Below are 13,853 nucleotides of genomic sequence, written 5' to 3'. Positions count from 1 at the left end.
TGAAACAGGATTTTTGATTGAGGCCAAGGTCATGATATATCAGAAAAACTGGTCGGTTTCCCTTTGGTAGGCCTCTTATGCTGGTGTAGACCATACCATGAGTTGTTTCTATGTCATGTTCCTAACAGTCAAAGTCCTGGAAGTTTCATGTACTGGTTTTATCATTTGGAAGTGGCTTTATCTCTGTGAGTTGAACATCCTTAAGTTCATCCATAAGAGTGAGATGAGATGAGGGTAGATGAGAACGAAGGGTTCTCGAAAATAAATCAGTAACTCTGAGGCTTGGGCACCCCAGCAGGGGCGGGAAGATTTTCTTTTTCTTTTTCTTTTCTTTTTTTCTTTCTTTTCTTTCTTCCTCTTTTTTTTTTTTTTTTTTTTTTTTTTTTTTTTTTTGTTAAGTAGAGTCCTCACCCAACGTGGACTTCAACTCACCATGTCAAGGTCAAGAGTCACATGCTCTACCAACTGAGCTAGCCAGGCACCCCCATCATTTTGTCTCAACACCTAGCTCACTCCTTTCACTTTGTAGAAATACTCAGATGAATGAAGAAAAGTAATATAGTTCATTTATCCAACTGTGGGATAAACCCTTCTTTCAGAGGATAGCCACAGGATATCTAAATCCACTTTTCCATGTACATCACTAAGTAAGAAATTTACTGATCAAAAATATTCAGTAGCATGGATGTTTCTGAAACCATTTGTCTACTTTACAAATCTTATTGTATTGATGAATCTCAGGGATAGCTTTTGGATATGAAAAGGTGCTTATAATTTATTTGAAAAAGGAAGTATTATAACTTAGTTATATCAGAATTTTTCTTGCATTATTCATGTGCGTGTGTGTGTGTGCATGTGACAAAAAACAAAATGAAGAAAGTATTTTAAAGTAGAAACTGCTTTGTGGAGGAGTGCCTGGGTGATTCGGTTGCTTAAGCATCTGACTTTGGCTCAGGTCATGATCTCAAGTTCCATGAGTTCGAGCCCTGTGTGGGACTCTTATGCTGACAGCTCAGAACCTGGAGCCTGCGTCAGATTCTGTCTCTCTCTCTCTCTCTCTCTCTCTCTCTCTCTCTCCCCTTCCCCCACACATGTTTTGTCTTTCAAAACTGAATAAATGTTAAAAAAAATTAAGAAACTACTTTGTGGAAGTAGAATTTATTCTTCACTTTATTTTCCTTCTTCTTTTCCACTGTTTTGGAGCCTTAGAAGATGAGTAGGTAACATATGGCCGATATGAAGATAAAACTGTAAGTAATGTTTTGGATTTAATTGTGATCTTTTTCTCTCTCTCTCTCAAATAACATCTTCATTGTCTGACTGAGACAGAAACTCCCCACCTCCCTATTAAAAAAACAAAAACAAAAACAAAAACAAAACCCAACTCTAACCAGGACGTTTCTGAAGCCTCCATTGATAACACACAATGGCCTGTTCTTATGGGGCATTTCTTGGCCCTTAAGTAAGTCACTGTTGGCTGAAGTCCCCTGTTGGATGAAAGCATGAAAGACGGGAAAAGAGAACCTAAGGGTTCACCAGCCAAACCCAGACCTGGCAGGGGACTCTGGGTATAAGCAAGGACCCATAAATAGGCAGGGCTAAGAGATGCCAAATTTGTATCTTAATAATGAGAAAAAAGACAAACCTTCAAAGCAAATATTTTCCAGCATCTTTTAGCTTAGAGGAGAGAAGGAAAGGGAAGGAAGAGGTTAGAACATGATGAGCATTGTCTGAATCAAATCCACTGCTCAAGGTGGCTTTGCCCCCTGTCTCAAGGGAAAGGAGATGCTTTTCCCACTGCAGAGAGGTAAAGTGGTCTATGTAGATGTGTTATGCTGAGCTGTATTTACTGAAATCTATACCTGGAAAAATAAGACTGTGACTTTCCGTTAGCTTGACCTGATGCTCGTTCACATGAATGTCCTTACCCTGATCCCTGGGTATTGCATTACAGGGTTCCCCAGAGAGACAGAGCTCCTAGGGGATATGTAGATCTTTATATGAAGAGATTTATTACAGGAATTGGTTATGGAAGGTGAGAAGTCCTACAATCTGCTATCTGTCAGCTAGAGAATGAGGGAAGCAAACAGTATAATCCAACCCCATTTCAAAAGCCTGAGAACCGGGAGCACCAAGTCTAAAGGCAAGAGGAGACGTATGACCCAACACAAAAAAGAGAGAGAGAATTGCTTTCCTCTGCCTCTTTGTTCTATATGAGCCCACAACAAATTACATATTTCCTACCCATGTTGGTGAGGGTGGATCCTCTTTACTCAGCCTACTGATTCAAATGTTAATCTCTTCCCCTGAAAACCCTCACAGACATGCCCAGAAATGTTTTCTCGGCTGTCTGGGCATCCTCAGCCCAGCTGACATGACATATAAAATTAACTGTCTCATCTGTCACTGTGTTACCTTGCATGGCACGAGGGATGCTGCTGTCAAGGAATAAAAACTGTCCTTAAGCAGTGAAGGAAGGTGCAGCGCTCCCCCCCCCCCACCTCCGCCAGCGCCTTGGTTCAGACTTCTGGTCTCCAGAGCCGTGAGAAGCTGTATTTCTGTTGTTTCAAGCTATCCAGTTTGTGCAGCACCTTTAGGACACGAAGCATGCAAGGTTATAAAAGTGTATTAGCAGAAATGATAGTATATCCATTAATCAGTGTTATTGAGTTGTCCAGAGATGTTCCCATATCACAGAATTGATTATGTGGGTAGCACGTGAACCCCTAATCTGATTTAAAATGCATGATTAGGTGCAGAGATCCTTGAGAATCTGTGTCATCATCTGAGGCGCCACCTCCTCCAGGGTACTGAGGGCTAAATAGGTGACCAACAAATATGTTCTGGTTTATATAGCACAGCAGAAAGTAATTCAGCCAATGAGGAGCTCCTTGTGAATGCAGGAAAGCAGGACTGCCTAGACCAAGAGGTGCGATCTTGTGGGACGCCTGCCCACACCTTCTCTTGGTAGCTTCTGAATCTCCAGGAAAGACCTAAACCACATCCAACAAACATGGGTGATGCACAGTGGGCCCTCCACAAATATTTTCCCTCTAACAGTTATACAAGAGGGGTTTCTGATGTCCTAGAACTGAGTTGGAGGTAAAGCCAAACTGGCCAGATGAACCCACATGATGCAGAAGGACAGGGTCAAGTTTCCAAGGTGATGAGATCTGAAGCTATCTGCCTCAGAGGGGTGCCCATCAGGTTGTTTTCTCACTGGCTTCTACCCAAACCCGAGTCCTCCTTCACTATGAATTTGAGGAAATTTCTGATCTTTGGGGTGCTATCTCATTTGTTTTTAGAAATTTCTAGAATGCTTCTAGAATTCCCTAGAAAGTTTCTAGAAATAGTTGTTTTGTATGGAAGCATCCCAATGTCCTTTGCTGCCTAGCTTTGGCACGTGCCCTTCCCCCTGTCACAACACCTCCCTTCCAATCAACATGACAACCATCTGCCCTGGAAGCCGAGAGGCCAAAACAAATATGATTAGTGCACTATCTTCAGAGTGATGACAGCACCCTTGGTGTTGGATGAACAGGCAACCCAAGCCACTGTGCCAAGTTCAGTTCCCAAGAGATCGTGCAAAAACTACAAAAGGAGAGAGAAAGCCATATGCATTTGGATGGGAAATACACCTCCATCAGCGCCTGTTTCCCCAATCCAATTCACCAATACAGGCAGCCATTAAAGAAGCCTGCAATTTTGATGATGAGCTTGGTAGTTGTTCATTTATCATTGTATTGTCTCATTCTACCCAAATATACCCAGGAGTCAAACTCCCAAATCTCTTGTGTTTCACATGGATGAAATTAACCATTTAACCCAATGAAGTCTTTTTCTTTCTTTTTCTCTCTCCCTCCTTCACTCCCTCCCTCTCTCCCTTTCTTTCTTTCTTTCTTTCTTTCTTTCTTTCTTTCTTTCTTTCCTTCCTTCTTTCCTTTCTCTCCTTCTCTCCCTCCCTCCATCTCTTTCTTTCTTTCTCTCTCTTTCTTTCTTTCTCTCTTTTTCCTTTCTTTCTTTTTCAAAGTTTATTTATTTTGAGAAAGAGTGTGTGAGTAGGTAAGGGGCAGAGAGAGAGAGAGAGAGAGAGAATGAGATCGAATCCCAAGCAGGCTCTGAGCTGTCAGTACAGAGCCCCAAACAGGGCTTCAAATCATGAACCGTGAGATCATGACCTGAGCTGAAATCAGGAGTTGGATGCTTAACCGACTGAGCCACCCAGGCTCCCCAACCCAATGAAATTTTCTATGCTGTGTGGCATGGCCACCAGTGACCAGGATCTTAATGTCTCACTCAACAGGATGGTTCTGTTGCCTTCTCTTCTTGGTGGAAGCCAAGCTATGTTGCCTTTCCACAGCAACAGCTTCCACATTTTCTGAGTTTGTAGTTCGGGAAGTTTGTTAGTTCTTTTGCTGGTACTGCTTCCTTGCTGCAACTTTAACGCGTCTAGTCTGGTTGTGTTGTCAGGATTGCTGTGATCAGTTCTTGTCATGGCCATTGGGTTCTATTCAATTTTCTTTTAAATATGGATGTTTATGGTTAATTGAGGGAGGCCATAGTCATTCCTGCTGTTTCAAGCCCACATACACTTACAGAACCAATTTTGATCGTCCAGGATTCTAGTTTTTGAGCTGGAGTTGGAAGGAATCTGAGGAATGAGCTGGTCCCAACTCACCATTTGCAGGAGGAAATCAAGGACTTTTCCAAAGTCAAAAGTAGTGTGTGACCAGGCAGGATTTGCCAAGAAATTTCAAACTCCTCATTCAAAGCTTATGCTGTCGCCTCCAGCTTGCATCCACCGTGGAGTAAGGAGCTTGTTGTTTCTCAACGCATTGGCGCTCAGACACCCTGACTCGCAACGTTAGAGAGGAAAGTGACTGCCATGGGTGGTTGGCTCTTGTTTGCTAATGCCATTCACTCTGACAGCTGAGACACACGTGGTGGCATCATGGTCAGCTGAATGTACTGTTGGCTCTCTCTGCCCTGTGTCAGGTGACATCTGAGTACTCAGCCCACAGTTCAGCAGACCCTAGAGAAACACATGAGCAGACAGGATAAGCTCTTCTCCCAGATAAAAACACTGTTCAAGAATCACTCACATATGCGTTCCCAACAAGATACATAATCCCATTTTACATTCCAACCAGGGCGGTGGTGCAAATGAAATAGTAAGGTGACATATGTAAAAGCACAAAGAAACTTATTTGTCAGTAAAAGTCAGCATGGCCACTGTTATAAGTAACTGTCTTTATTTTGCTGCTCCCCTTTTATTTTTCTTAAAAACATGGACAAATTGCCATGTATAAGGTAATGTAATATAGCTAATTTGGGAAGCATTTGCTAATCCTTCTCTTTCTGCCAAATGATTCCCCCAGATGGATGTGGAACCAAGAGGCAGATCCAATATTGGCTGTGCCAAATGAAGAAATGGAAATAGATTTGCAAAGTGGGACTTTTGAATGGAAAATTGTTCCCTTTCCTTGCTTCCCAGCCTGGGCCCTGCTCAGAAGTGTTAGACAGCTCTCAGATTCCACAGTGAGAGAGCAGCGTTTCAGATGGAAAATTTTATTTTAAGTGCCAAAAGGCCTCCTGTCTCTAGGATAACATTTTGTTTTTCTTTCTCGAATTCTCTGACTTCCTCTTTTCCTTTGCAAAATCATTTTGAACCAGTTTATTAGTATTTATCTGTTGTAGTGGACATGTTTTGGTTTGTGTGTTTTTTATAGGTTTTTGTGGGCATGTGAAATAAGGCTAAGTCTTGCATTCTGTAAAATTTCATCAATACATTCCACAAGAAGGGTGGTGGTAGGGAAAGCAGGTTGCAAGGTTAGCCTTAACCCTTCAGGCCATTCTTATCCTTGGGACATTGGGCCTCAGTAAAAACCAGGTCATCCTTGGACATTAAACTTTTCAACTAGGTTTGATTTTTCAGGTTGTTTTTGTTTCCTGAATTCAGCATTTACCCGTAAGTTTTCACCATCGTGTTAAACTCTTCACTTCACTTCACACTGGAGATGTTGAACCTGTAGCTACCTCCTTCGTGTAGATGGTTCATTGATGTGCTTTATGGAATAATTCATGCAGTTGGTTATTATATACGCATTTGATTTCTGATTGGCTGGCCCCAAACAGGAGGGTATTGCTGGGTAAATACGAGAGAAATAGAAAATCTTTAAAGTTGGCATCGGTGTCCAACACACAACACTCATAGACTGAGAATTAAATCCATGCCATGCTAATCCCTGGATTCCTGGGAGGAGGCCTTCTTCTTCTCTTGGACTCTGGTACATGACAGTTTCTAACTTCTTATGGGAAATATAATCTATCCAAATAGATCACCAGGCAGCTATTTCAGGGGTCACTGAATGGAAAGGCTCACAAATCAAATTAGCAGTCTTGAGTCACACAATTTATTAAATCAATTTAAAACCTACAGCCAGGGGGCGCCTGTAACACTGTGTCAACTATACTTCAATTTAAAAAATATATATAACCTAGGGGCGCCTGGGTGGCTAAGTTGGTTAAGTGTCCAACTTCAGCTCAGGTCATGATCTCATACTCTGTGAGTTCGAGCCCCACGTCGGGCTCTGTGCTGACAGCTCAGAGCCTGGAGCCTGCTTTGGATTCTGTCTCCCTCTCTCTCTGCCCCTCCCCTGCTCATGCTCTGTCTCTCTCTGTCTCAAAAATAAATAAAAATATTTAATAAATAAATGAATAAAATAAAACCTACAACCAGAAGCAAGGAGAAAGAGGGTAAGAAATTAACACACTCGTAGTTTGGGGTAGAAGAATCACACTCCCAGAATCTTCTGTTATATGATGTTTATGCATCCTGTCTCTTCTTCTTTACCTTTCCACGACAGCCATGCTATGAAGACTGAGCAGAGGCTTCTGTAAAGGGGGCCTAATGAATAAAAGGAGCCTGGAGCCAATGACACATGTTCACTCTGTTGAAGAGATGGAAGCTATGGCTTGCCAGTTAGCCTAACAAACAGCTTTGGATTTTATCTTCCTTGGTGAAAGGACGTATGAGGCTACAATAGATGTCACTAATGAGTAGCTGTTGTAAACCTGCATGAATACTGAGTGCCTTGTATATATTAATGCATCGTGAATATTCCAAGTCTCATATAGTTCATGAATGTTTCGTGTCTAATGGTTTTATCTTCCCTTTCTACACTTTGTCTACATATAACATGTGTCCCATTACTAACCTATCTGCATTTTATACATCTCATGAATGCTATATAGTCCTCATAAGCTGCTTGCCCACACTTCTATCCCACTGATTTTTTTTTTTTTTTGGTCTTTTGTTGCAGAATTGAATAGTCTTTAATACAGCAAACACAAATTAAAGCAACATTCACAACCAGTTGGATGGTGTAGTAGGAAAACTACAGAATTAGTAGACATTCGATAAAAAATTTCTTTATTTCTGGGAGTTATGCCTTTGTACTAATATCTTTCCAATGGCTATAGCAACAATAGGATGCCAGAAATCTTGGAAATCAATTTTCTCATTTCAATTAACAGCACAATAATTTTGCCAGTGGCTTGAGTCCCAAACCCAGGTACCATGTTTATTTCTGTCTTGCCCTCAGTACCTCATATATCATCCATCAATAAGCTCCATTGATTCTGCCTCCTATACACATTCTTAATCCATCCATTCCTCTCCACCTTTGCTAGAACTATTCCCCTTAGTTCAGGCCACCATTGTCTCTTGCTTTGACAAGGCAGTAGCCTCTTAGACATCATCCCTGTTGCCACAGCTGTCTTTCTGCAGCCCATTTTCCATACAGCAAGCAGAATGGTCTTTTAAATATGTAAATCAGTGTGGGTGGCCTCCAAATGCCTCTAGACCAGGGTCAATCAAAGTATGGCCAGTGGAAGTGGGAACAATCCACTTCGTTTCACAAGAAACCACATATATGATTCCGGTGATACAAAAGTTCAAGGATAGGCAACTTTATAGAGATAAAAAGTACACTAGTGATTGCGTAGAGGTGGGGCGGGATAGATGGAGAGGGGGAGGGAACTAATAGCTAAAGAATACTGGGTTTCTCTTTGTGGTGATGGGAATCTTCTAAAATTGACCGTGGTGATTATTGCACAGATCTATTAATATGCTAAAAATGGATTCTATACTTTAAATGGGTGAATTGTATAGCATGTAAATTATGTCTTAAAACAACTGTTTTTTCAAGCTGGATGAGTGGGCATGCAACATTTGAGTCATCTGGGATCTTGGAGAAATGCAGATTCTTGGGCCCCATCCCAGTCTCTCTAAAGAATTTCTGGGGGTGGGTCCCAGCAATCTGTGTTTTAACAAACATCCTAGATGATTCTTACCCACACTAAAATAAATTCAATTAAAATTCCATTTCATGGGGCGCCTGGGTGGGTCAGTTGGTTGAACGTCTGACTGCGGCTCAGGTCATGATCTCTCAGCTCGTGAGTTTGAGCCCCGCGTCGGGCTCTGTGCTGAGAGTTCGGAACCTGGAGCCTGCTTCAGATTCTGTGTCTCCCTCTCTTTCTGCACTCTGCATTCCTCCCCCCTTTGCACTCTATCTCTCTCTGTCTCTCAAAAATAAATAAACATTAAAAAAAATTTTAAATAAAAATAAAAAAATAAAATTCCATTTCAGGGTTTCTAGGCCCCACAAGATCTTATGATCTCTCTGATGCCGACTCCTATTCCAGCCACAGTGCCCTTCCTTTGGTGTCATTGAAGGACCAAATGGGTTCCTCTGTTAGAGCCTTTGACCTATCAATTCCCTCAACCTGGGATACCTTTCCCTGCAATCTCTTTATGTCTGGCTTCTTTCTGCCATTTGACTTTCAGCTTAAATAGAATCGGGTCACATCACCCTTTATATTTGTTTCCCCACACTTCATAACTACTTGGTATTTTCTACTTTATTTAGTAGATTGTGTGTCTGATCTCTGGGAATATAAACCAGCCCTTCTATCTAGCAGACAATCAATAAATATCTGTGGAATTGATGAGGAAATACACTGAGTCCAGGTGTCTTGGGTTACATGCCCTCCCACTTGCTATGCTCTGTGCCTAGTTTCTGAGTTGTCTGTATCTTGCCAACGTATTGTGTTGGAAACGGAACCACTAAAATTGGCCACGTTTCCTGGTGACACAAAAGGCCACCCTAGTAACTGATGCTATAGGCTAAGCTAAGGATGAGAGACGAGCAAATGGATGAGGAAGCAATTTTTCTTCTTTACCAGACTAATAGTTCCTCAAGAATGGCCTTAGCGTCTGCTACAAATGTGATGCACCCAGAATGTTTGCTCAACTCTTGGACTAAATGTTTAGGAAATAAAAAGCAATTCATTCTTGCTTTGTAAGAAACCACGCCCCCAGCAGACACCCCCCGCCCTTCTCAAATTCCTCCAAACCCTTGTAGAGTCACCTAGACACTATTCCCTGCCCTCCTCTTGTCCTTTCTGTTAAATGAGATATTTGTGTTTTAAATGAAAGCTATTGTTGACCCATCACTAATGGAAAAGAATCAATGTGCACGCATTCCTCACGTAATAAGAAATAAATCCCTTAAGCCTCTAATTTGCTCCCACTGGCGTAGAATTTTGAAGTCCAAGAATGCATCTGCCATCAAAGAAGTTAATTCTGGGGCTGCTGGCTCCACAGCTATGTATGTGGCCATTGTTCATGACCCAGGAACGGTCTAGAGGAGATCAGTGCTCTGTTCTCATAATGAACCTTATGTTTCTAAACACAGGTGCATTTGGATTGTAGACATCTGTGTCATTAACTGGGGGGGTGAAAGAGCACAAAAGCAGCTCAGAATGGGCCCCTTGGAAATGCAGGGTGGTATTGTTGCTGTAGCTCTTATCACTGTCATCGTTATGTCTTTGATGCTGTATCATGGCACAGAGATGGTGATGACGAATCCAGTTGTCTCCCTGCCATGTTTTCAACATGCTGCCTTTCACTGTGGGAGGAGAGAGACTCGTGACAGAAGTCACCCCATTGTCACTCTATTAGAAAGTGTTGTCAGAGAGCCCTGGTCCACCCTACCATCATTTCAAATCTGCTTTTTTCCTCTAACTTTGTATGTCATCTCTGCTCTTTGATGCAGAAGAATGTAACAGCTGTTAGGAAATGTTTGTTCCTGATGGCTCAGGTGAGAATGAAGTCCTGAAAAACCATCAAAAAATGGCAGTCCAAAGAAAGAAGGACTATTAGATGACTCCTGGACGTTCTCTGCTGACCCCGCTGACTCAACATTGATGTGTTCTGTACCCTAGTCCCAGATTCGTGCAATTCATACATCAACAGGTATTCAGAGCAACCCAAACCTTATGACAAGCAATATTCTTGGCCATTTTATAAGCACATATGCCCTAGGAATCTTTGTAGTTAGTCACATGGCACATTAAAATTTATAGTTGTTCTATATTAAGAGTATTTTAAAACATTACCCAAAGCATATGCCAATATCAGTAAACAAAGTTAATTTTTATTATTTTTATACTTCTATTTTAGAGAGATAGTGCGTGCAAGTGGTGGAGGAAGCAGAGAGAGAGAGAAAGAATCTTAGACTCCACTCTCAGCGTGGAGCCCGATGCAGGGCAGGATCCCAGGACCCTGGGGTCATGACCTGAGCCCAAATCAAGGGTCAGATGCTCAACTGACGGAGCCACCCAGGCGCCGCACAAAGTTAATTTTTTTAAAAGGGATCTTAGATACCTAGCCTCATTTGACTAAAACAGTTTTCTAGCTTTTTACTAATTCTAAATCTCTGAGGGAAAAGACTGTCTCAGCAAGTTGTAAATGCTGTGATGGTGTTTTGTTAACCACCTTAAACTTTGAGATGGAGCTAATATTCATCTAATCTAACAAAACAGAGATACAGAGAAGTCAAGTGATATGTCAAAACACAGGTAGGCAGCGGTAAATCCGGGGCTAGAATCCAATCTCCTGACTTGAAGTTCTTTCTTTCTCTGACAGGGTGCGGTCGGGGAGCCAGAGCCACTCTGAGTGATACGGAGTAAGGGATTTATTATGTGGACCAGATCATCCACGATGGTAGGAGCTGGTGGAAAAGTCTCGAAGGGGATGTTGCTCTGGTTCTGCATGTCAGCAGGACTTGAAGTTGGGAAGAAAACCTGAACGTCAAGAGCAAAGAACAAGGGCAAACTGGAATCCATACAGACACATTCCACTCTGACTCTCTCTCCCCACCTCCAACTTCAACGATGTGGTTGACTTGCAAGAGGAAGCTGACAGCCTTCTCCCCTAAGCTGCATGTGCACCTGGCCCAGGCCACAGCAAAGTGGAAGAAGGAGGTCAGCAGGACGTGGGGGCAAATGAGACCCGGTTGTTTCCTCTAGGCACCACGGGAACCCGCAGATCAGCACCCGTGGGGGGCACGGCACTTGATGCCCTGCATCGGCCTAATGCGTGTGATGTCCATTGCTTCCCTACCTCCTTCCAAATCACACGCAGATTTCTCTTGTTGCCAACACGAACCCAGAACCAGACAGTGAAAGGAATTCTGGGAAATCGGTTTCAGTTTAGCTAAATAAAAAGCCTCTGTGTCATGTTGTGTCTTGTCAACGTATTGGCAGATGCAGTTGATTTTTCTTTGGATGCTAACTACAGAATAATTCAAGTACAGAAGAGAACACAAATATAGACCCTTTCCGTGGTTTCCTTTATGGAATTATTGCTTTTCTGGCACCTTGAGGACTCAGGCACTGTGGATTATCTTCTTGTCATGTTGTGCTTCCTGAGATGATTAAAACTACGTCCTATTTGCATATTACTTATATATGAAGTATTGAAGCAAAACAAAGTCCTCTAATATTATGTATGTGATGCTAAATAAAGATTAGACAAATTTCAGGATCGATTGGCATATTACTTAGGCTTACATATTTATGTAGGTATATTATGTAGGTATATTGTATCTCTGTTCTTTCTACCTATCTATCTATCCATCCATCTATGTATCTATCATCTATCTATCATCAATCTATCACAGAGCTATAAAGACTTAAGGAAGATCAGTTTTCAAGAATAAACAGTCAGATATTTAAAAATGGTGAGCTGACAGACTGAGAAATTGGTGTTGTAACTTCTCTTTAAAAAAAAAATTAATGTTTTATTATTTATTTTTGGGAGAAAGAGAGAGACAGAGCATGAGTGGGGAAGGGGCAGAGAGAGAAGGAAACACAGAGTCCAAAGCAGGCTCCAGGCTCTGAGCTGTCAGCGCAAAGCCTGACCCGGGGCTCGAACTCACAAGCTGTGAGATCGTGACCTGAGCCACAGATGGATGCTTAACCGACTGAGCCACCCAGGTGCCCCTGTAACTTCTGGCTAATTATATAAACTACTGAACACCTGTCACTAATCCAAAAGCCAAAAGAACTGACAGTTGTGTAAACTGTTTCTTCACCTTGGCTTCTTGAGATTACCAAGATAGTTACAGATAGGAAGTGCAGAAGTTAGAGAGGCAGAGGAGGGGGAGAGGAGAGGAGTGGGAGGAGGAAGAGAGGGGGAAGAAAGGGGAGGGAGAAGAGAGGGAGATCTCACCACACAAGAGTATTAGTAATTTGCTTAGCTGCTGCCTCTCTAAGCATATCTTAGATTCTCTAACCTTGTAGTCTATTTTCCTCTGCAGATCCAAGCCAGGCAATGCTCCTTTCCTTTGCTCTTTCCAGGAGAAAAAAAGTTAAGACTATAGGCAAATAAATCAACAAATAAATACAGCTCTCTGAGGGCACTGAGATAGATCACTGAGATTGTGAATCCACCTTGCAGTCTCAATCACCAACCAGAGGGAAACGTGAGAGCAGTGGTTTCCAAAAGCTGCTAAAACACAGAGGGTGTTGGGGGGTGGGAGGGGTGGTAGAGAGAGCCCTGGTTTTGGATCTAGAACTAGGTTGAATCCCTTTATCCATTTGTGTCCTTTTTAGCAATATTTAACTTTATCAGAGTTTACATTTTCGCTTCTGCAAAATGACTATAATCTCATCTGCTTGCTGAAAAGTTCCAGGCTTGAGTGAGAGAACCTATGTGTCCACCTCCTTCCTACCTTCGTTCTCTTAACACTCTTTCCCCTGCAATGACTCCGATTGTCTCATCATTTCCTGAAGAAGCCATCATGTGACTGATATATACAAATAGGAATGCAATGAGTGGGGTCATTTATTTTAACATGCTAGAGGATTAGCTGTTAGTAAGCAAGTGAACATTTTAAAAGAACTTATTTCTTATTCTGACAACCACTGTTTGTTTTGTCTAACTGAAACAACAGATTTTTCCTGTGTCAAAAAAACTCATGAAAGATTTTGAAATGGGCAAAAACATTATTGGGTGTCCTGCCTGGAGAACGCTACTGAGTTATCTATGTCTTTTATTTTTATTTTAAAACTCTGTGAACTGTAGATACCTGTGCTAATACAAATGATTCTTATCCAAGGACAAACACAGTTAAGTCTTATTATTCACGGTAGTTATGGTCTATAAAGTTGGCATGAACGCTGAATTAGTGAATACAGAACCTTTCCTTTTATTTTTTTTATTTATTTTTTTTTTAATTTTTTTTTTTTTAAACGTTTTTTATTTATTTTTGGGACAGAGAGAGACAGAGCATGAACGGGGGAGGGGCAGAGAGAGAGGGAGACACAGAAGCGGAAACAGGCTCCAGGCTCCGAGCCATCAGCCCAGAGCCTGACGCGGGGCTTGAACTCACGGACCGTGAGATCGTGACCTGGCTGAAGTCGGACGCTTAACCGACTGCGCCACCCAGGCGCCCCCAGAACCTTTCCTTTTAGGGAAAAGACAGGATTATGTTCCTGCAAAACGC

The sequence above is a fragment of the Neofelis nebulosa genome, chromosome 12, assembly GCF_028018385.1.
Source record: "Neofelis nebulosa isolate mNeoNeb1 chromosome 12, mNeoNeb1.pri, whole genome shotgun sequence".
Classification (NCBI taxonomy): domain Eukaryota; kingdom Metazoa; phylum Chordata; class Mammalia; order Carnivora; family Felidae; genus Neofelis; species Neofelis nebulosa.
Note: the sequence above shows the minus strand (reverse complement) of the source record.